Here is a 22,397-nt window from a genome sequence, read left to right on the forward strand (position 1 = left end):
AGGTGCTTCAAGATGAAGCACTTCAATTGATTCAGAATATTGATAAGCTACATCGAGGTGGTAGTTTTATAACCCAACGATATCGATTGTTATTTTTCCCAAACAGGTCAAAAATGGCTAAAATAGATTTGGGTCAAAACTTGATGATATGCTGCTGATGTAAAAAACTCTAAACCAAACTTCATCTTTTAAACGCTTGATCTTAAAGAGTAGTTCTAATAGTATGAATCTTTCGTGTCATGAACTGAACCAACTCAAAAACATTTCTGGGTAAAAGTTTTTGAAATAGACATATTGGTAGAGCTTTGGCATGTATCCATTTGAGCACACGTTTGAGAAAAAGAATAACCCATGTTAACTTATCAACACATAAATAGGTCAAAACTACCACTTCTAAATCTTCCAAACTATGGATATTGAGGAGTACTTTTCAATATTATAAATCTATTAAGTACATTTTTCTTGAAATGGACTTGTTGACGAGTTTTGACTCGTATCAACTTTTGACCCATTAGAGAAAAATAGTAATCCACATTGATTCATCATTACACTCATGGGTCACAAACCAATGACCTCTAATTTTCTTTTTTTTCCAAACTTTCTTGTGATAGTAAAGAGTAGTATTCAATATTGATGAGTCAAGACTGGTTACTCTTTTCTCAAATGGGTCAAAAATTTGTTGAGTACAAGTCAAAACTCTGTCATCATGTTAAATTCAAGAACCTCACCCGGAATGAATTTGCCGTGCTTCTTATCTATTCGCTCAAGAGATTGCTAATATTAACAAGCAATCCTCATGATCAAGAGTTCAATAAAAATTAATAGTGGCAGCTCTGATACTGAAAAACACCTCATGATCAAGAATCAATACAGATTAGTATGTTTCCCAAACGTGCCAAATGGATCAGAATTTTTGAACCAGCCGATATATTATTTTCATAAATTCTAGCTAGAAGGTATTTAGAGTCCATGTATATTCAAAAGATTCATTACATTGAAAAGTGCTTCTCAAGTTCCAACAAAATATAAAGGCGGTATTTTTGGCCAGTTAACAGATGGAATGGGTTAAAAATATCCAAATGAAAACATGTCAAAACTTGACAGTATCCTTTAGGAGACTGATAATTACTCTTCAATATCAGGAGCTTGAAAAAATTAGTCAGGATAATTTTGACCCATTAAAATATTGGCGGGTCAACATGGGTTTTAAAAAAGAGTCAACAGGTCAAATTGTCCATTTCAAGCTCCCTGCCAGGAAATGATCTAAAGCGCTTCATGACTATGATGAACTCTTCAAAATCAAGAGTTTCAAAAGATTCAAGTTCAAGAGTTGTAAGAAAATCATTATTGTAGTGATGAGTAAATATATATTATCATTTTCTCAAAGCGGGTCAAAATTTGCTAAAACGGATGTGTCAAAACTTGATACGATGGAATTCACATGCAATCAAGGTGCATAAAAATCTCCTTAACGGTTTTATTACAAACTTAATTACATTACGTCATTAGAGTCGTCACTTGTTTATATAATTTGAAAATGAGTTTGCACGTCAGCCAAATACTTGGAATGAAGTTGTACATTACCTGAAACTGCCACTGGCGTAGAATGATTTACGAGTTGGCCCGTGTGCAACCAAATACAAAACAAATACACCAGATAGATAATAAGCCAATAAATAAGTTACAATTTTCAAAGGATTTTATGCGATAACATAGCATAAATAGAAGCACGAAACCATAAGAGGATAGAAACTACTAATAAAATGCATCAAAGATTTTAAACACCAGTCATGAGTTTGGAAGCAAATCAAATTAAAATACTACAAAGTTTTTTAAAATAGACCATAAAACCAAGTAGATAAAAAAAATACAAGTTTTTTTATTCTGCTAGGCAAATCATAAGAGTTTTTTTGCTAAGATATAGTAAAGACTTCATTTGCATGACTGGCTGGAACTTCAGAAGAATCAGCAGAGTCCAAAACAAAAAGATTCATGCATCTATGGTTGAATCTGCACAACGAATTGTAAAAACCATAAAAACTTGATTTCAAAAGTAACAATTCCAGCAGAAAAAACTTGCTCAAATGAATAGAAAAGCATACCCAAGCCCCTTTAAAATATTCTTAAGCTTGTGATACATGTAACCAACTTATAATAAAAAGTAGAAATAATAGCCAAACTTGACAAAAGATCCTAGTTTCGGTAAAACTAGTTTGTATGTTGAAACCAAAGAATACAGTATTGCCATATAATTTGAATTTCCCTAATTCTCTCTGTTTTTTGTAACAAATTTTAGGACAGTTAAATTTATTTATTTTGCCTCTAAAAATTTTTTTTCAAAATAAGATAACTAAGTAACCAACAACTCAATTATTAAACATGTTGAATAAGCGTAAACAAGAAAGAAAGACTGTACGAATGTACTAATGTAAAATTGGATAGTGTTAATTGCATATATAAGAAAAGAATATTAATGTATGTATGAATGTAACCATATAAATTTGGATAGTGTAAATAAAGTTTTACTGTGAAAGAAAAAAAGTAACTTTAATGTTACTAAGGAAGCTGGAATAGATTTATGAAAAATTAGTAGGCTTTAACTGACTACATGCAACAATGTTTACTATGTAACCCTAAAAAATTATTGTTCCAAATCCACATTTTGTGTGATAATCGGTAAAAATCTGAGATTTTATCCATCGTCAGATATTTTATCGCATACAAATTACCTGTTATTCTTAACAAAAGAAATAAAAGATGATTAAGCTAATGGTTAGTTGTTCCCAGGATTTATTACACAAATAACTTATAATAGATTGCTAAGCAACTACTTCTATCAACCTCTATAATCACACAAAAACAAGCAAAAAAAAACACAAGCAATCAAGCACATTAAGAGCTAGTTCAATAACACTTACTAAAAAAACACAAAATAACCTTAAATCCTATCATTTATCCTTGCCTCATATAAATTACAACTCACAAAAACTAGTAAATGAGTACTTGAGTAGATTTCCTAACCATAAACTTCTAAAACAATGACATGATTCTATTGATACAAAATAGCAGCACTTGAAACATTAACAATGATTGTCAGACATACACACAAAAACAACACACACAAAAAAATCACACTCCAAACGTTACAACTTTTACGACAAACTACATACACGCATTATGCAGTTGTGTATGCAGTAATTTCTTTACCAAACAGGTCACTTCCTTTTCTAAAACATAAAAACAATCAAGAAATGCAACAAGCATGCTATTATTATCATAAAAATATACACATACTATCAGTAGTACACAGACCTTATATTTCATGAGTAATATGCTTCACTTAAAATAGAGATCTTTTAAAGTGTGGATTTGCATTGATATATCTAGTCACCTATTTTTATTCAATTATGTTACCCTTACCAGAATTAATCAGTAAAACAGATAGCAAACAGTCATACTAGACAAACATAGTAACCTGCAGTCACACCAATATTTCACAAAAGAATATCACCTTTTGCTCACCTAGTCACCCTGACCCATGTAAAATGAACCCCCTTGTGGCCTGCTGCCTCCTTGACCCATCTGTGGATTAGCATACCCACCTTGCTGGTATCCAGCACCGCCTTGCGGTCCATACCCCTGCTGGTTCGCAGGCGCACCAAGCCCTCCTAAAAGATTCGGAATCCCAAGTCCCGCCCCCTGTGAAGCAAGAAGCGCAGTCAACGCCTGACCCAAAACAGGAGTCAACGCCGGTGGAGTGATAGGCGGCGCGTAACCCACAGGCGGCCCTGATGACACCATCATATGACCATGACTTTGCCCTGCACCAGTTCTTCCACCGGAATACTTCGCCTTCTTCGACGGCTGATGATGATGATGATGATGCCCACCACCACCGCCAAACTGCTGGTGCTGACCAAACCCCTTAACCGGCTTCGGCCCATCAACCGCCTTCTGACAGTTCAACGTATGCCCTTCAAACATCTTATGCGGCTCTTCCAAGGCCCTCTTCGCACCCTCGACACTCTTATACACAAAAAGCGCAAACCCCTTCGGCTTCCCCGTCTGCTTATCCAACCCCAACGGCCCCTCCTCAATCTCCCCAAACTTGGAAAAGAACTCCGTAAGCTTCTGCGGGTCGATCTCCGCCGCCACATTACTCACGAAAATCTTCCGTTGGGTATACTCCGACACCAACGGCTGGTTGGGCGGAGGCGCAGGGACCGGGCCCGCAGACGCCAACTGACAGGAAGTGACCCTGTTCCCAATCTTCTTCTGCGGCTCCTTCAAGGCGTTCCTGGCACCGGCCCGATGCTTAAACAATATAAAGCCGTAGCCTTTGGACTTCCCGGTGTTCTTATCGACGACAGCTTTGCAATCCTCAATCTCCCCGAACTTGGAATACTCGCTAATTAAGGTCTCGGTGGTCGTATCCCAGCCTAAACCGTGCACAAATATCTTTCGGTGAGCCGGGTCGGCATCGGCTATCTTCTCGACGCTTGCGATTAAATCCGGGTAGCGGGTGACGGCCTCTTTCATTAACAAGACGAGTTGTTCTTTGGAGAATGGTTCTAGAAGCTTCTCGACAGGCTCGTCGGATAAGTCCTGGCCGTTGGTTTCGATCATGACGTTGACTTTTTGTTCATCCTCTTCTTCTTCGTCGTCGTCTTCTTCTTCTTCTTCTTCTTCTTCTGGGTCTTCTTCTTCCTGTTGTTGTTCTTCTGGGTCTTCATCTTCTTGTTGGTTGATTTGTGGTGGTTCTGGATCTGGGTCTTCTTCCTTAACGGCGACGGGTGGTTGGTCTTGTGGCGGAGGTTGGGTGGCGCGTGTCTTTCGTTTCTTGGCCATGTCGGAGGAGGCTAGGGTTTGGGATGGATGGAGTGTTGGCTAGGGTTTCGTTTGGTTTATCCTTTTACCAATTGAAGGATGGTGGTTTGGTTGTCGGTAGATCCAATTTTTTTTAACTTTGGTTACACGGATATTATAGATATTTTATATATTTACTGTGTGTTTGGGATTGCTTTTTTTAAGGACAAAAGGACTTTTTATAAAAAGACGTTATAACATATAATTTTTTGTAAAGGAGTTTATAAAAAAAGTATTTGGTTTAACTTATAACTTTTTGAAAATGAGTTCATAAGAAAAGTGTTTAGTTTAACTTATAAGAGAAGTTCTAAAAGACTTTTTTGAACAAATATATAACACAAATTCGTTTACATATTTATAATTTCTCAATTAGACCATAATAATATTGCATTTGAATTGTTAAAAAAACACCAAAATACACAATAATAACAAAATAATGCATACTACATTCATATCCGCGATAACATAGGTAGAAATAACACATAATTTCAAACGATCATAAAAATAGAAAAAGAAAAACCGGTTAATTAAAAAAACCGGTTATTAACCGGTTCTAACCGGTTTCTAAACCGGTCCTAACCGGTTAGACCGGTCCGAGTTTTGCACCAAAAAAACCGGTTAATAAACCGGTCCGGTTATTTAAAAACCGGTTTTTTTCCAGGCCAAGAAAAACCGGTCCGGTTATTAACCGAACCGGTTTTTTAAAAAAACCGATTTGTGCACCTCTACTAAAATCACATTCTATAAACCTAAACAAACTGCCATTCACTAGATAGAAGTTGATCTCATCTCTATCTAGTGAATGGTACACAACTAGCAAATTCATTAGAGAGAAGGCAAAGTTCCCAAATTTCAAGCTAGATGATTTTATCAATTTTCTGCAAGCAGCAGAGCATGTGATGATTGAAAATCACATGATAAAGGAAGAAAAACCAAGCTTTCAAGTTGGTAATGCTCTAATTGCACCAATGGGAAACTTGTCAACAAATAATCAAAAGCAAGTTCCCATCATTGAAGAACTAAGTGAATTCAATTCTGAGACTCCAAGAGTGTTTTTGCAAGCCAATCTGGAAGCCAAAGTGGACAGCAAAGATTAATGATTATCAAGCATTGTTTTCAATTTTCACTGAGTCATACAATGCCTTTGTGGCCAAGAATTTGATTCACACAAGTGTGGTGCAAGAGGAGTTGGAACAAACTGATGTTGTGACTTGGAAGACATGGATCTTAAATGGCAAGCTGCCATGTTGGTAGTGAGAAGCAAGAGATTATACAATAGAACAGGAAAGTCAACATTTTCTGGACCAAGTGACAGAATTGGTTTTGATAAGTCCAAAGCAATCTGCTACAATTGTCAACAACCTGGTCATTTTCCAGAGAGTGTAACCAACCAAGACAGTTCCAAAACAACAATCAATAGAGAAATGAATTCCGGTATCAAAATCAATGACAACAAAGACAGTTCAATAACAACAACTTTCAACAACAAATTGTCCCTCAACAACAACCATTTCAAAGAAATCAGCCAATCCCTCCTCAAGCCCCTACCAATCAAAACATAAACAATGCCACTCAGCCTAGAAACCAATGGAATGTTGATGTAGCTCAACAACCACAAGATTGGTGATCAAGTTGAATCTTCATCATCTCAGGTACATTCAAATCTAATAACTTTTGAATTACTTGAAATGAATGATATATTGAGAAAGGAGGTTGATCAATTGAACTCTGAGTGTTTCAAGAAACAGTGTATAATCAATGTGTATGAGATGCGTGAAATAACCTATGAAAATCAAATCAAAGTTTGGAAAAAGATTGTATAGACAGTTATGAAACTCAATCCAGATACACCATAGAGATTGAAGGTTTAAAGAAGATGTACCTTGAAGAGATATTGAAAAACACTCAACTTCAAGTTGAAGTTGAGTTTCTGAAAAATCTTGTGTTAAATGGTAATATCTGTAGAAAATTGAAGACAAATAAAGAAGAAGATAAGTACAAAGTTGTTTCTCAACCCTTTAATGACAATTATTCATTAAAGTTGGACAAGGAGAATATAGGAGCATATCTTGACCAATTCAAGAAAGTGTTTGAAGATAAAGAGAAATTTATTGAGAATTACAAGATGATTGTTGCTGATAAGGAAGGAGAATTTGTAGTGAAAGCTGTTGAAACAAAACAGAAATTGGTTGAAAAATCTGTTGGAATTCAAGTTTCAGAGACAGATCAAGAGTGTTAATGTCAAGTGAAGATAATACCAGTGAGTCAAGTAATCAATACTCAAGTTGTGATAGTTTGAAAGGAAAAGACAAGGGTAAGAAAGGTTCAAAGGAAAATATCTCTTTGTTACCAAAAATTACTCCAAAGATGAAGAAACATCATGAGCAGATGAGAAGTGAACACAAATCCTTTGATATTTGTGGATCTAAAGGAAAGAAAAACAATGATAATCATGCTGGAAAAGTTTCATCAAAGAAATCAAGTGCCAATGTCAACAAAAGCAATGATGAAATCTTTAAAAATGAAGATCATTTTCTGCCAATCTATCCAGTTTTCTCCAATCATGAATTGTTTGATGTAGGAGATGTGGAAAGCATGGAAGATTATGCTAGAAGATGGTTGAGACCAAGAAGTGATAGGATTGAAAACCCAATCAAATTAGAAAAGATAAACTTTGTGGAAAGAGAAGATACAAAGGTTGAGGAATTTCTGCATGGTCTTATTACTCATCAAAAGACCATTGGAGTTGAACCCCTAAGACCAGGTAAAAGATTTAAAAGGGGTAGCTCAAGTGAAAACTTTAAAGGCAAGTATGGTGAAAAGTCTGTGATGTTTATGGTCATCACATTAACTCATGTCAAGAAAGGTTCTCTCCGTAACCATTTCATGTTCCAGACCATACAAAGTTTGGACAAAACTTTGCATTTTAAAAAAAAGGTACAATGAGTAATTAAATAATGGAAAGAAGAAAGATGATGATCAAATAAAAAATGAAGAAACAATTGAGAAGAAAAGAGAAGTTATTAGGGAAAAACATTCAAGATAATCTTGAATTATAGGTATATCTCAGGCACATTGTATCCTTTACGTAATAGCTTGCATTAATAACTTTGTAAGGAGTGAGTTTCAAATCAACATCTAACATCAATTGATTGAATAAACTAACAATACTCATGATTAAATCATAAAGATAAACCTTTTCATTAAACATGATAAATCCATTACTAACACACTCAAATCAATATTTCTTAGTTACAAAAATATACAAACGGAATGTAATGTATACAGATTATAACATGAATTCAAAATGCATCATACATTAATTCAAAAAGAAATAAAAAAATATACCTCGCGGTGCAACTGGAACATCTTTCAGCAACTCGAAATCTCCCTAGAACAAAACGAAATCAATTAGGGTTAGGTTATTCAATCAAACAGCTAGAAGAAAACACTAACCAATAATTTTTAATCTAACCTTTAAGATCTGAGAACCAGAAAATTATGCATCACACGAAATCAAGGATTTGACAACCACACTTTCAATCCATCAAAAGATTGAGGGTTTTAAGATCCCTGAAACAAATTAACATTAAAAAGCATAAAGATTCGTTTAATTTTTCAAATCAAGATAAATAATGCATAAACAGAACAAATCGAGTTCAAATGGAACCCTAGCCGTTGCCACGTGAACCATCAATTGAAAACCGAGTTGACCGGAAAACTTACATATTACCAGAAAAACTATATTTCAATTGTCATATTATTAAAATATATTATTATGCTTGAGGAAAATATTAATTTCACATTAAACATAGAGATTTAATTTTGTAGACAAAAAAAATCACTTCAAGCCAACAAAAAAAAAATTCAAGTAACCAAAATCAACATGAAAATATAAAACATTGCCATACGGGGTTTAGTTTTAATCAAAGCATATCAAAATGAAAACAAATTAGCTTCAACAACTATTAATTGATATCAATCTCAATGAAGTTCAACCATACGAACACCAAGATAAAATCCTAAATTTTAGATTAATCAAATGAAGTGAATTGTTATTTCAACTGGTCAACTTTATTGACCGGTCATTGTCACTCTTCCTAAGCTTGTCATCTTCCTTAATTGTGGTTGTTCCCTGCAAAGTAAAGTTTTAAGAAAGAGAAAAACTCAGAACAGAATAAAAACCAAAAAGATAGATAAAGACGTGAAAATATGAATATGAGGGGGAACATATGATGGAAGAAATCAACATCTTGATCATTGCCGTGAGTTGTTTTTGATTGAGGAGGTGAAGCCTAAAATTGGCAGACTAGCAATTACGTCATTAGTCATAGTTGGCTTGGCGGTGTAGGTTTCCAAGTCGATCATCCATTTGACTTTTGCATAAGAAATATTAAATAATGGCGGTACCATAAAGTCAGAACGATTCGGCTTTAAATAATCGGTCATATCATCTTTCTTTAGATATGCAAATGGCCCTAGTATGTCAGAATGGTAGCTACTGCCGAAATTTAGAACCAATAACTGAAAGTAATTATAAAGACAAATACATACCCGAGATACAATCGATCTCAACATGGCCAATGATCATTACACAGAGGAGGAAGGGAAATAACGAATGGGGAGAAATTATATCTAAAGATTCATACTTAAAAACATAACTTCACTTCACTTCACTATACATACATATCCATTCTATTCTATTCTCCAATTTAAAGATTCCTTTAAGTAACATCCAATTACATTGAAATAAAAATTCTTCTTTTGATGATGATCATACAAAGATATAACCACTTCAGCCATTAAGCCTTACGTGCATTGTCATGAACCCAATGAACCAACCAACTAATAGTATTTCACCATAATTGGATCACAACCAACCTAGAAGGGGTGAAAGGGTAAAAGTGCTGCCAAAGAAGTTTCAGGACCACATAACAAACGCATTACAGAATGTTTGGTATGAGGCTATATATGATTGGTATGACATAGTCATGAATTAGCAAAATTTGTTAGATCTCTTTGAGACTCTTATTCCCACCTCCTTCTTAATTTCTATTTTTCCCATCCCCAATTCTCTTTATAATAAATTTCTAATTATCTGCAATATGTGCTGTTGAGTTCATTCCATGCATTCAAGCCCATTAGCTCCACCTAACCAATTATTCAGCGGATAAGCCTAAATGTAAAAAAAGAAAAATACACAAACGAGCATATAAGTCCAATCAATTACGGATACAATTAAAAGAGTATAAATAATTCACGCTTCTTTTTTAAAGAACATAAATAAATTCTCACGAAAACCAAAAACCCTTTTCTGAACAATTGAGTATTTGACTAAGCCACTAAGGTATTCCATTATCAACAATTTAAACATGCCTTGAACCGGAAAAAAAAACCTAAACTTTTATGAAACATAACAACAATGTTTGAAGATAAGAAAACATATCTGAAAACAACTTGGAACTTGCATACAACACCTGGGTATGTGGAGTGAGAGAGTGAGGCCTATGCCCGGACGTGAACCCATACAATCCAGTTCCAAATCCCAGATTTGCTCCAAGCTCAATCAACCATGAACCACATAGACCTAAAAAAACCAAGAAATAATCCAATTTTTTTATTATTTTTAACAAAGTAACTTTCACCGACCATAATAATTCCAACTTTGATTTTAAAACAACAATGAACTTTTAGATTAATATTGACAAAAAATACATTCAACAAACCCCACATGCAGTAAGCACCGCAAAAGAGAACAATCATACACATATTTCAAATTATCACAGACCTATATCATAAAGTCACAAGACATTAACAAACTTTCTGTAACACTACAGAATAAGAAATCAGAAGAAATAATTATGATTAAGACAACAGAAAGAATCATATGATTCTACAAGGCTATCAAAAACATATCTGAAGACAAGACATGTGAAGAACATAAAGACTAATCTCACTTTATCTAAAACTTTTACAAGGGCGAAGCTCTTTGGGGACCGGGGGTGGCCCCGGTCACTGCCGTTTTCTCCGTTAGTATGGTAAATTTTGCGATTTTTCTCGAAAATTTTTATAGGTATTAAGCGCGGTCAACCCCGATGTATTTTTCCAAAATACTACCGGTCACCACTGATTTTTTTTTAAAATATAATACCACGTCGTTTGGTTTATTTTCTAAAACCTCGCAGTATTTATAAACAAAATTTACAAAATAGTAGTCGAATAGTAAAAAAATTGTTTTTATAAATATTTTAAGTCTTTGCAATTCTTCTTCTAGGTATTCACCCTTAAGGATAAGATCGGTATCGTATCGGTACCAGTACCGATACCAAAATTTTCGGTTCGGTGCCGGTATTAAAGGTAAAATTTGAGATATGCCGATACCAAAACTCAAAACTTTGGTACCTATTCGGTATCGACGGTACCAATGTACCGTTTTCGGTACCGGTACCAATACATAATTTGCTACTCCCTACTCACCCTTCATCTCACATTATCATAAATATTTTAGGTCTTTGTTGGTTAAAAAATTATTTTGTTTTTTTAATGTAAGAACAATTGTTTGAATAAATGAAGAAAAATTATATATATATATATATATGTCATATTGTTTGATCCTACCCGACCTGAATCCCCGACCCGAATCACCGATATGAACCGAATCGTCGAGCCGAAAATTTTTGAGTTCGTGACTTCAGTCAGGCCCGGCCCAAAAGAAGAGCAGGGAGGGCTCAAACCCAAGGCGGCAAGGTCTACTCTCCCTAAGGGCCCATAGATTTATAAAAGACCTTTATATATGTGTATTTATTTTGGGTCAACCCATCACACTCCTCACTTTTACAATTGAAAATAACAATAATAAATAATAACAACCAGCATTAATGAAATGTTGCTCTCCTAAGGACCCACATGTTTTTTATTCTAATGTGTTGAGTTTTTAGTTATATGTATTTCATATTAATTAATTAATTCAATTAATTAATATAACATCGGTTAATCTATAGACTTGTTTTGTTAAATTTTTTTAATATATATATATATATATATTATCCCCTAAAGCTAAACATTTATCCGTTAGTAAAAAATGTATAAATATGAAAATAGAAGAAGAGTTAAGTAAGCGCAAATAGAGAAAAATGTGAAGATACACAAGTTTTTAGGTTATGGACAATCAACAATGTTCTAAGAAAGACTTAACGTATTGACGATTATTACTATTTACAACGATATTTTAGAGATCAAGGATCATTGAAAATAATGCTTGAGGAGCAATTGATTCGTTTAAGTATTTTTGTTTGATCATTTTCCTAAAAAAAGTCGTTTATTATTACTATTATTATCACATTTGTCTAAAATATATAAAAGTTTTTGACTTTGCATTTTAAGGCCTTTTGTTTTCCATGTCCTGGGCCCCGAGTTTTTTTCGTATTCTTGGAGACGGCCCTGACTTCGTTCACCCCATGACTAAATCCAAGCTTCGCCAATGCAGAAGACACAAAGTGATAGAATAATTAATATTGAAGTAGCGCCAAATAAAGTAAATTAAAACTTACGAGAAGTCACCATAGGATTCGGAACACAAGCAGTCCCAACAATTACCAGATTACGGATCCTGATATTTGAATTGATAATATGATATGTGTCAACTAAAGTAAAACTTACTTATGAACCAGATGAGTAAAACCCTTCCTATCTTCTAAGCAACCAATTAGAATAATCAGGAGGGAGAAAGATGATAACTTCTCTAAACCCTAGATAGAAAACCAAATTACAACACCACCCCGATGACCAAAACTTGCAATCGACACGCGGAAAGCTTGTTGATTATGAATTGAAATTGAAATTGAAATTGATATTGATATTGATATTGATAGTCATATACAATTACAAAACAAAATAAAGATATAACAACCACTTCAGTTCAGTTCAGGCCATAAGCCTTGCCTGGTCCACCCGGCCCATTATTCAACCCAATACAAGCCCAGATAAATACATACATAAATACTAGTAATTATAATATTTCTTATTATCATATTCATATTCATACATACATAGCCAAATTTAACATCAACCAACCAGAATTACTGTACTATATATATATATATATATATATATATATATATATATATTCAACCTTAAACACTTTGCTTTCCCTTTGATTATAACAAACAATAACACAGATAGATATTTGAAACAACTAATTAATATAAGAATAAGAAATATATAAATGATCGATCAAGTAGCTAGCTATTATTCTTCTTCGGCAATCGGTCGACAACTCTTAGAACGAATATTGTCATGTTCGGTACCAAAACCGCATTCAAACTTGGGCTTGATGGGGTTTTGGGGAAAAGATGGGATAGCAGCCAACATCTCCAACATTTCAAATTCCCCGCTCAACTTAAACCAAATCATAACTTCATTATTAATATTAAATGCCGTCGTCTCCACTGGCGGCGTGAACTTGAATTCAAGCTTCAAATCTTGAATTTCATCCTTGATGATACTGTAATTCAAACTTGTGACTACTGAGATGCGGGTTTGATTTTTCACTTCAGCTGTGAGCTTAAATGTAGCCTCATGTTTCGGCCTGAGCTTCAGTGGCCTGGGCACTTTGAACCGCACTCCAACCACAACTTCGAATCCATCTTTCGCCCGCGGTAACCTCGTTTACATCGGCTTCGATTGCCGGCTTGGCGTACTTGAATATTCCCACTGCTACCAACAGGTAGCAGATCAGCAAGACCCCCATCACGATAAATCCGATCATACCCCATTTCAGAAAGTTGATCCGCTGAGTACGAGGCGGTCCATCCGTACCTTCAAAATCAATATCCAGCGGGACAACATTGGACGTGGACGACATCTTAATTCTCTCTCTGTAACTGGGAAACTACTAATATGTTTTTTGGTTGGTTTTAAGCATAACATAAATTAGACACTAGAATATGTGAGTTAACCTTAATTTAATTATTCATATTTATATAATGCACATTGTTTGCGTTATGTATCCGTGAAATAAAATTTTGACAAAGTATATCAATACATAATCCCTCTCCTCTCCATTTTCTCCCTCTATAAAAAGCACTAACTTGGGAAATGTACGAAATATTAAATGGTAAAAGTTAACATAGGTTGCGCAATTGTTTTATAAATTATGTAATATTGTTACATAATTATTATGTATATGTTGCGTAATTATCTAACTCTATGTATAATTATGGTGCGGTGTGAAATTATTCATCTCCCATGCGCAACATGTGGTGGCTTTTTACACTACGTTATGAAGCTTTAGGGTCCTTTTATAATGGAGTTAAAAAAATAATAAAATATAAAACTACAAATAATGTGATCATCATCCGAACGAATCCAAGGGACTAAAAACTTGTACGGTATACCCGATCCCTTTGGTAACCCTTTTCACTTGCCTATTTTTATGCTTCATGTACCATTTAACCTCTTTCCTGTTGAAGAAACACTAAGTGAACCCTGAGCAGATTATAGATAATCTGGGGGTTAAGTAATGTTTCCCACGAGGATGAGGTCCAGCAGAGAAGGTTGTTCTTCAGGGGACCTGCAAAACAGACACCGTAAGCTCGTCACTGAGAAGGGGGGGTTCCTCCTTGTGACCACCCTCCGGCGTGAGAATCAGACTAGATTGCTCTGAATATAAGTGTATATTAAGAGATTGCTAGATAAGATTGAGATATCAGATGATGTCCTTACCATTCCAAGGTGTTGGAGTATTTATAGCCGAAGGTAGGTTTCCTAGAAGGTACAGCCGGCTGAATAGTATTCCTGTTCCACCAACAGTGGACTACGCACAGGCCATGCTGGTTAGTGGATAGGCTACGGCCAACAGTAACAAGGTCGGCTGTACACTGTTCCTTTACTGCCGGCTGCGCACTGTTCCACCAACTGTAGGCTGCGCACGTCCCATTGTAAGAGTTGGTGAGTAGGCAGCGGCTAATAGTGACAAACAGTACTAGAGGGTGCTCCTCCTCGTACTGTTGTCGGTGAGCTGTCACCCTGTGATTGGTTCACGGGCTGTTCTGGTCAAATCGTCTGTTCTGCCCATACCTTAGTAAGTATAGTACGAAAGATCTTCCAGAAGCATATGGACTGGCTCATTTAGGCGGGAGTGTTCCCGCCTTGCTCATTCCTTCATGTGACTACTGAAGTAGCTAATGCCTTGTGCGTGTAGCCTTGCTGTTAGTGCGGGTAGCCTTCCCTGATGGCTTGTATCCGCAGCTGCGGGAACAGGCGGAGTACTTCACCATTGGGAAGCTTTCCCTGCAGGTACAGCTGGCGTACTGCGCGTAAGGTTCTCTGAGCATGGTGGGTCCTGCTGGAGCAGTTGGTCGTTGCGCAGACGTCCCTGTTCAAGGTGAGTCTTGCGGGTCCAACTGGGCTCTGCTGGGACCTACCTCTTCAAGTCTCCCCAGTCCAATGTTCTTCTCATGAATTATTAATAAGTGAGGTGAACTTTTGGACTTAGCAAGGGGTTTTGAAAAGGGTTTAGTTTTTAGGTTTTCCGTGGTGATTCTTCCCGCGGTTTTCCTGATGTCACGCAGAAATTCCCGACTTTTCTGCTTGATCTTTGGGTGTGGAGCGGGTAGGTTTGTAATCTCCTCGCACGTCAGGAGCGTTGAGTCCCACTTGTGTGGATTCTCCATGGGGTTTTGGTAGTTTTCAACATACTGATCAATTATGCTAAAACCACCAATCCCATCATGGAGTTTCAAACAATATAGTTCTCGACGTTCCCGTCATGCGGGGATGTTATTCCCGTTTCCGCAAGCATGGCCCAGAAGATCATTCTTGGTTTGAATTCCCTGCAGAGTGCTAAGTATGTGAAGGGTTTTGCCTTGACACTGTACCCGCACTCGTCTTATGGTTACTTTACTTCCAAGGTATTCCTGGCGTCAATTCCCTGCGGGTGCTAAGTATGTGAAGGGTTTTGCCTTGACACTGTACCCGCACCCGTCTTATGGTTACTTGGTTGCCAAGGTATTCCTGGCGTCAATTCCCTGCGGGTGCTAAGTATGTGAAGGGTTTTGCCTTGACACTGTACCCGCACCCGTCTTATGGTTACTTGGTTGCCAAGGTAAGGGGTATTTTCCCGCTTACTTTTGAATCTTTTGGAATTTTGAAATTCGAAGAGTTGGTGAAAGGATAAGAACAGTCCAAACCTCTGAAACGTCGTGCGACGGTTTCTTCTGACTGTGTCAGGACGTGCAGGAAGTTATGGTAACGTGACAGTACCTGGTCATTCCAGTCGCTTTTTCAGGCGCGTGGGCCCGTTTTTTCGGGCGCGTGGCCGCGAAATTAATGGTATGCGTCCTTTCAACAGCTGTTGCCAGCTTGCTTTTTGCCACGTGTCATAGTTTCATTGCACCTTCGATTTCTCTCTCCTCCGCATTAAATTCATCGCATTAATTGCGATTAGTATATAAAGGGGGAGAGGGTTCTTTGTAATTCACACTTTCACTTTTCTCTTCATCTTCCGAACTATTTCCGGTGAATACTCAACTTTTCAGTCGAGCCTTTTCTCGAAATCGTTTTCTTTCATCTGCAAGATGTCGTCTCGTGATCTCGAGTCTACAGCCGACGACAAGAGTACTGCTGGCGAGTGCCAGTGTGCTTTGCCTGTCGATCTGTACCAGTACGTCGTCAGGAAGTTCATGCTCGAGTCTCTCGAGCCTGAGTTTCCTGAACCCCATCAGACAGTGTACGATGCCCCCAGAGGCAAGATCGGGGTATATGCTGCATTCTTTGTTTATGGGAATCTTAGGTTCCCATTGACAAAGTTTGTTTACCGTGTCCTGGAGAGGCACGGTGTGCACCTGACCGAGGTGCACCCGACGGCGATTGCCAAGATCCGGCACTTCGAGTGGGTGTGCCGGATTCTGGGCATTGAGCCCTATGTTGACCGCCTGATGACCTTCTACACTTGGAGGTGCATCCAGGGGTGGTATACATTGATAACCCGGATTAAGGGTTTGAAGATCTGCGCAACCGAGCGCAGTCTTCGCTCGTGGAAGCGGGAGTTCTTCTACATATCCGCTAGCGCCATCCCCCTTGCCATGAAATTCAAGAACGGGCAAGCACTTCCCAGCCTTCACGCCTCCAACTACGAGGAGGCGGAATGGTTTTCGAAGATATCCCGAGTCCAATCTCCGGTTTACCGGTTTGCGGAGTCCGGGATGGTGATGCTGGGGATGAGCCGGGTGTGGAAGGAGGCGGATGCGCGAAAGATTCCGATCGTCCTCGAATACGGTTCGAACTCTGTTCCTTACGGTATGCTTTGTTTCTTTTTGTTGATTCTGAATTTCTTCTAACTTTTTTCCTGTTTATGTCAGAGGGGAACAACTTGCAGTCGCTCCTGAACCCGCGGGAGGCTGACGGTCCCGCTCGGATGGGTACTCGCGCTCTAGACGAGAATGAGTTGCCCATCCTAGAACAAACGGCGGATCGGTTCGTGGAGGTCTACCCGCTAGGCCATGAGATCCTGAGCGCCAGGCGGCCAGGTAAGGCGCTATTCAACCCTCGACCCCTCAATGTTGAAACCTCAGCTGGAATTCCTCTAATCGTATGTTCTGATGAGGAATCCGCAGATGGTCCTCCGTTGGTGCGGAAGAAGAAGGCTGCCGGCGGGAAGGGGAAGGGGAAGGTGGCCTCCACTGCCGATCCGGTGCCTCGGTCTGATTCGGAGACCGAGAGCGAAGAGGTGGCGGGGAATCCCGGTGGTGATAAGACCACCGCTCCGGAGGCTGCGACTGTCATCTCCGGAGAGCCCAAGAAGACGACGGTGAGCGGCGCAAAGAGGCCAGCTCCATCGGGTTCGTCCCCGCCTCTCCGTACCTTTAGGCTCAAGAAAACCCGTAAGTACAAACTTCCTTTATCTTTTTCGTAGCTTAATATCATTAACACTTATCTTCTTTACGCAGGCGTGGATGTTGACGCATTCCAGGGTGGAGCACAGAGGAGTACCTCTCCGCCAATGACGGCAGGCTTGGTCAGCCTACCTGAGGCGACGACCCAGGCGCCTGCGCCTACTTCCGCTGGTTCAGTTGCTCACTCCTTTGAGCCGACTGTTCCAGCTGTGATGACGTCACCGTCGGCTGTGAGTGCTATTTTTACAGCATCTTTCACCGAGCCGGCGGTTACTATTGCTGCGGATTCCGCAGCGGCGACCGCGGTGGCCGCTACCATGCCTCCTCCGTCATCGGCAACAACGGCCGATCCTTCAGGTATGCATGGGGCGTATCGCCAAACTCTGCCACCTTCCCATCTGCCTGACCTCTTGGATGGATTTCCCTTGGGTTCAGGTGATGGGTTCGGCGGCTATCGGCCTGTTATTGACCCTACAGGTGCGTAGGGTTCTTTTGGCCTATTTTATATTTTTCAATCATCTTTTCCTAACTGCTCTTTGTTTTTTGCAGTGTCGGATTCCAATGAAGTGTATGTTCCACGATGGAACATTCGCCGAGGAACAACCCTTCGCACACCTGTGGAGTGCGTGGAGTGGGCTCGTCATGCTGCTCCCAGTGGTGCGTTGGGGGAAGCCATGGCTAGCTACCAGGAGGGTAGGCTAAGCAATGAGCTTCGGGTTCTCCTGGCCCGGATGCAGCCACGCGTCGAGCTGCTTTGTCGTGAAAACGACAAGTTAAAAGCAGCTCGCCTTCAGGAAGTAGCTCAGGCGCGGGCTGTCCGGGAGGAGAATAGGAGGCTTTCCGCCGCGGCGGCGGAGAAGGAGAAGGCGTTCAAGGCCCTTGAAGTTGAGGTTCAGGCCCGTCTTGAGGCTCGCTCCAAGGCTGCCCAAGCTGTTAATGAACAGCTTCGGCTGGCTAAGGAGACTGCTAGGAACGCGACTGAAAGGGCCACCAAGGCTGAAGCTGTTGCTGAGCCTCTACGCCTGGAGAATGAAGAGCTTAAAGCCAAATTAGAGGCTCTCCAGCAGGCTCATGATGCCTTGGCGATGGAGGACGCTAAGAAGCTTCAAGAAATCCTGGACCAGAGCGGGGTGCTTGACCATACCGAGCGTAAGCTAAAGGGCGTCGAAGAGGCTGCGGCTAAAGATGTGTTGCTTGCCAACCTCAACAAGAGTGAAGCCGAACGCGCCCGTAACGAAGCTCAAGCTGCCCTCCAAGAAGCTCTGGTTGCCAAGGAATGGCTTCTTCGAGAAGCGTTGTCTCAGGTATGTTTTAGCTTCATGTCTTCATGCTTTTCTTTGTAAATAGAAAAGGTTCTGATACTTGTATTTTTTCTTTGTAGGTTGTGCATCGGGTCTTCTCAGAGACGTCTTATGACGATGCTATGAGCGCAGCCCTCAACGCTTCTCATGAGGATGGGGAAAAGGCCGGCTTCCTGCTTGGTCTAGGGTTCGTTGAGAAAGGCATCCCGCCTTCCAACTTCCCTTTGTATGATGTGGATACTGAAGCTATTTACGACCAAGCAGTGAACCAGTATGCCGCCTTCCCGCATCCGGTGGTGGGGAAGGTGAACGAAGTCGCTGCTGCTGATGATGAGCTAGCTATTCTTAAAGCCTTCCTTGAACCACCACGCTCTACTGATGGAGCGGGTCCAAGTGGAAGTGGTCCTGAAGCTTGATTCTGAAGATCCCTTTCCACCATTAGCGTAGATTTTTGCTTTTGTATAGCTATCTTTGTAATATTTGAATTTGATGGAATAAAGATTGTGTTAGTTCTTTGCCTTGTTTATTTTACGCTTGTTTTGATCTAACTTAGTAATCTCTTTAGTACTTAGATAAGTTAACTTTTTAACGTGGCAAATTATAAGTTTGTTTCGCTTCCTCTTTCATGATTGTGCGGGTATGACCGTCACTTACACTTAGTAGGATGGCTTAACTTTACTTATATCCGACCTGCGTGGAAGTTTTCCTCATATTTTCCTTTGAAATTTTCTAAGTGTTCAGAATAAGTTAACCTTTGAACGTGGTAGATGATAGGTTAAAGTTTTGCTTCCTTGTTCGTGATTGTGCGGGTAAGACCGTCACTTGCACTTACAAGGATGGCTAAACTTTACTTACATCTGACCTGCGTGTAAGTTTTCCTTAAAACTTGAAATTTTTACCGTGTGTTTATGCGGGTTTTGCCGCCTTCCACACGTAACGACTTACTTCTTCCCCTATTTATGCGGTGAATACCGGCACATTAGTGTGGGAAGTTCATAAGTATAAAGGTAAGGCTATTAACACATTGTGAAAGGAGAATCATTTCCATTAGAAGTGGCTCTAGGCCTTTTCTTTACAAGTTTGGAATTGATCTACATATAACATTTGCGTAATTGAGCTCCATTCCATGTTCTTGGGATGGGAGTGCCATCGAGCCTTTCGAGCATGTATGCGCCCTTTCCCAGGACTTCTTTGATAATGTATGGCCCTTCCCAGACCGGGGCCAGCTTTCCTGGGCGTTCTTGGTTCGAAGCCTCGTTGTTACGCAGTATGTAGTCTCCTACTTTGAAGTGGCAGAGTTTTACCCGCGTGTTGTAGTACTTTTGCATTTGTCGCTTGTAGTTCTCATCACGCACTGCGGCTAAGTCTCTGCGTTCCTCGGTTAGCATAAGGTCCAACCGTCTTTCCGCATCATTGTCTTCTGGCTGAATCAAGACCCTTGGTGAGGGTAAACCAATTTCGACCGGGACCATGGCTTCAGTGCCATAAGTGAGGCTGAACGGGGTTTCTCCCGTACTGGCCTTCTTCAGCGTTCTGTTTGCCCAAAGGACGTGCGGAAGCTCGTCCACTCAGCCGGATCTGTGTTCCGAGAGTCTTTTCTTGATGCCTTCGACGATGCTCTTATTTGCTCTTTCCACCTCACCATTACCTTGCGGGTGTGCCACTGAGGTAAAGGTGTGGGTGATTCGAAGTTCTTTCAGCCACTGTTGTAGCTTCTTGTCAGCAAAGTTGGTGCCGTTATCGCTCACCAAATTCTGTGGAAGTCCAAAACGACAAATAATAAATTCCCAAATAAATTTTTTGATATGTTTTGCCGTTGTTTGGGCTAAGGGTTTTGCTTCTATCCACTTGGTGAAGTAGTCGATGGCTACCACTAGGAACTGAACATTTCCTGCTGCTGTAGGAAATGGGCCTGTCACATCGATGGCCCACTTCTGAAATGGCCATGAAGAAGTGACTGGAACAAGTTCATTCTTCGGGCGGTGCGTGTTGGGTGCGTAAAGCTGGCAAGACCTGCATTTTCTGATGTATGCCAGCGCATCCGTATGCATCCTCGGCCAAAAGTATCCCGCGTTGTTTAGCTTAGCTACAACAGCGCGGGGACCTGCGTGTACTCCACAGATGCCTTCGTGTACTTCCCTTAGGAGGTAGTCAGCATCTTGGTTGTCCACGCATCTTAAGAGTGGGCCAAGAAAGTTACGTCTGTAAAGGATGTCATCGATGAGTTGATAATTCAGTGCTTTACAGCGTAGTTTTCTTGCCTGTGTTTTTGACTCTGGTAGTGTACCTGCCGCAAGGTATTTTATTATTGGTGTCATCCACGTTTCCGTGCCGGTTTGGATGACACAAATTTCCTTGTGCGGGACCGAAGGTGCCTCGAGGAGTTCAATGCGGATATCCTTTCCTAAGTGGGTGAAGGCTAATGATGCAAGCTTGCTTAACGCATCCACAGATTTGTTTTCACTTCGCTTGACGTGTATAACTTTGCAGTCGTTGAAATCGCGCATAAGGGATTTTGCTTGTGCGAGGTACAGGGCCATTGTGTCGTTCACGGCCGTGTACGTCCCGTTGATTTGATTGGCTACTAACATGGAATCCACGTGGGCTTCCAAGTTTTTCACTCCCATCTTACTCGCAATTCTCAGCCCAGCCAAGAATGCCTCATACTCGGCTTCGTTATTCGTACTTGGAAAATCCAGTCGAATAGCGTAAGTGTATTCTTGGCCTGCTGGGTTGGTTAGTTTCAGCCCTGCGCCTGAACCCTCGTTACTGGCTGCTCCATCAGTGTAGAGTCGCCAGACATCATTGATGTCTTGTGCTGGAGAGGGTTGAGCCTCTTCCTGGCACTCTTTTTCCCGCGATGCAGGCACTTCTGCAATAAAGTCGGCCAGAACCTGGCCTTTTATGGCTGGTCTTGGCTTATACTTTATCGCGTATTCCCCCAACTCGATTGCCCATTTGGCTAGGCGTCCCGATAACTCGGGTTTGCCTAGAACGTTTGCAAGTTTGAAGTTGGAGAGAATGGTGATTGGGTGACCCTGGAAATATCGTCTTAACCTGCGTGAAGCGTGTATAAGTGCTAAGACTAATTTTTCGAGGGTAGAGTACCGGGTTTCTACGTCTGTTAGGATACGGCTGACATAATAGATTGGCATCTGGATGCCTTTTCGCTCTACTAGCAGGACTGCCCCGGTTGCTCTATCTGTTGCGGAAAGGTATAGGATTAACTCCTCTCCCGCTTTTGGTGCTGTGAGCGTTGGGAGTTCGATCAAGCGTGACCGAATCTCCTGAAAAGCTGCTTTCGCTTCTGGTGTCCAGCGGAAGTGCGTTTTCTTTA

General features: G+C 40.0%; 1 pseudogene across 2 annotated transcripts; it reads right to left on the bottom strand.

Moving 5' to 3' along the window:
* Positions 1 to 1,726: 1,726 nt before the first annotated feature.
* On the bottom strand, positions 1,727 to 4,962 carry LOC143623969 (UBP1-associated protein 2B pseudogene; annotated as a pseudogene). Of its 2 annotated transcripts, none has more exons than XR_013152005.1 (2): positions 3,523 to 4,962; positions 1,727 to 2,010 (listed from the first exon to the last, which is right to left on the bottom strand). The product of XR_013152005.1 is annotated as a UBP1-associated protein 2B pseudogene, transcript variant X2 (transcript). The 2 variants fall into 2 exon arrangements; XR_013152004.1 differs by having other exon boundaries at positions 3,512 to 4,962.
* Between the last annotated feature and the right edge of the window lie 17,435 nt (positions 4,963 to 22,397).

This window comes from Bidens hawaiensis, unplaced genomic scaffold (assembly GCF_021521415.1).
Source record: "Bidens hawaiensis isolate Kalapana, Puna unplaced genomic scaffold, B.hawaiensis_p1.1 tig00003649_1, whole genome shotgun sequence".
Taxonomy (NCBI): Eukaryota; Viridiplantae; Streptophyta; class Magnoliopsida; order Asterales; family Asteraceae; genus Bidens; species Bidens hawaiensis.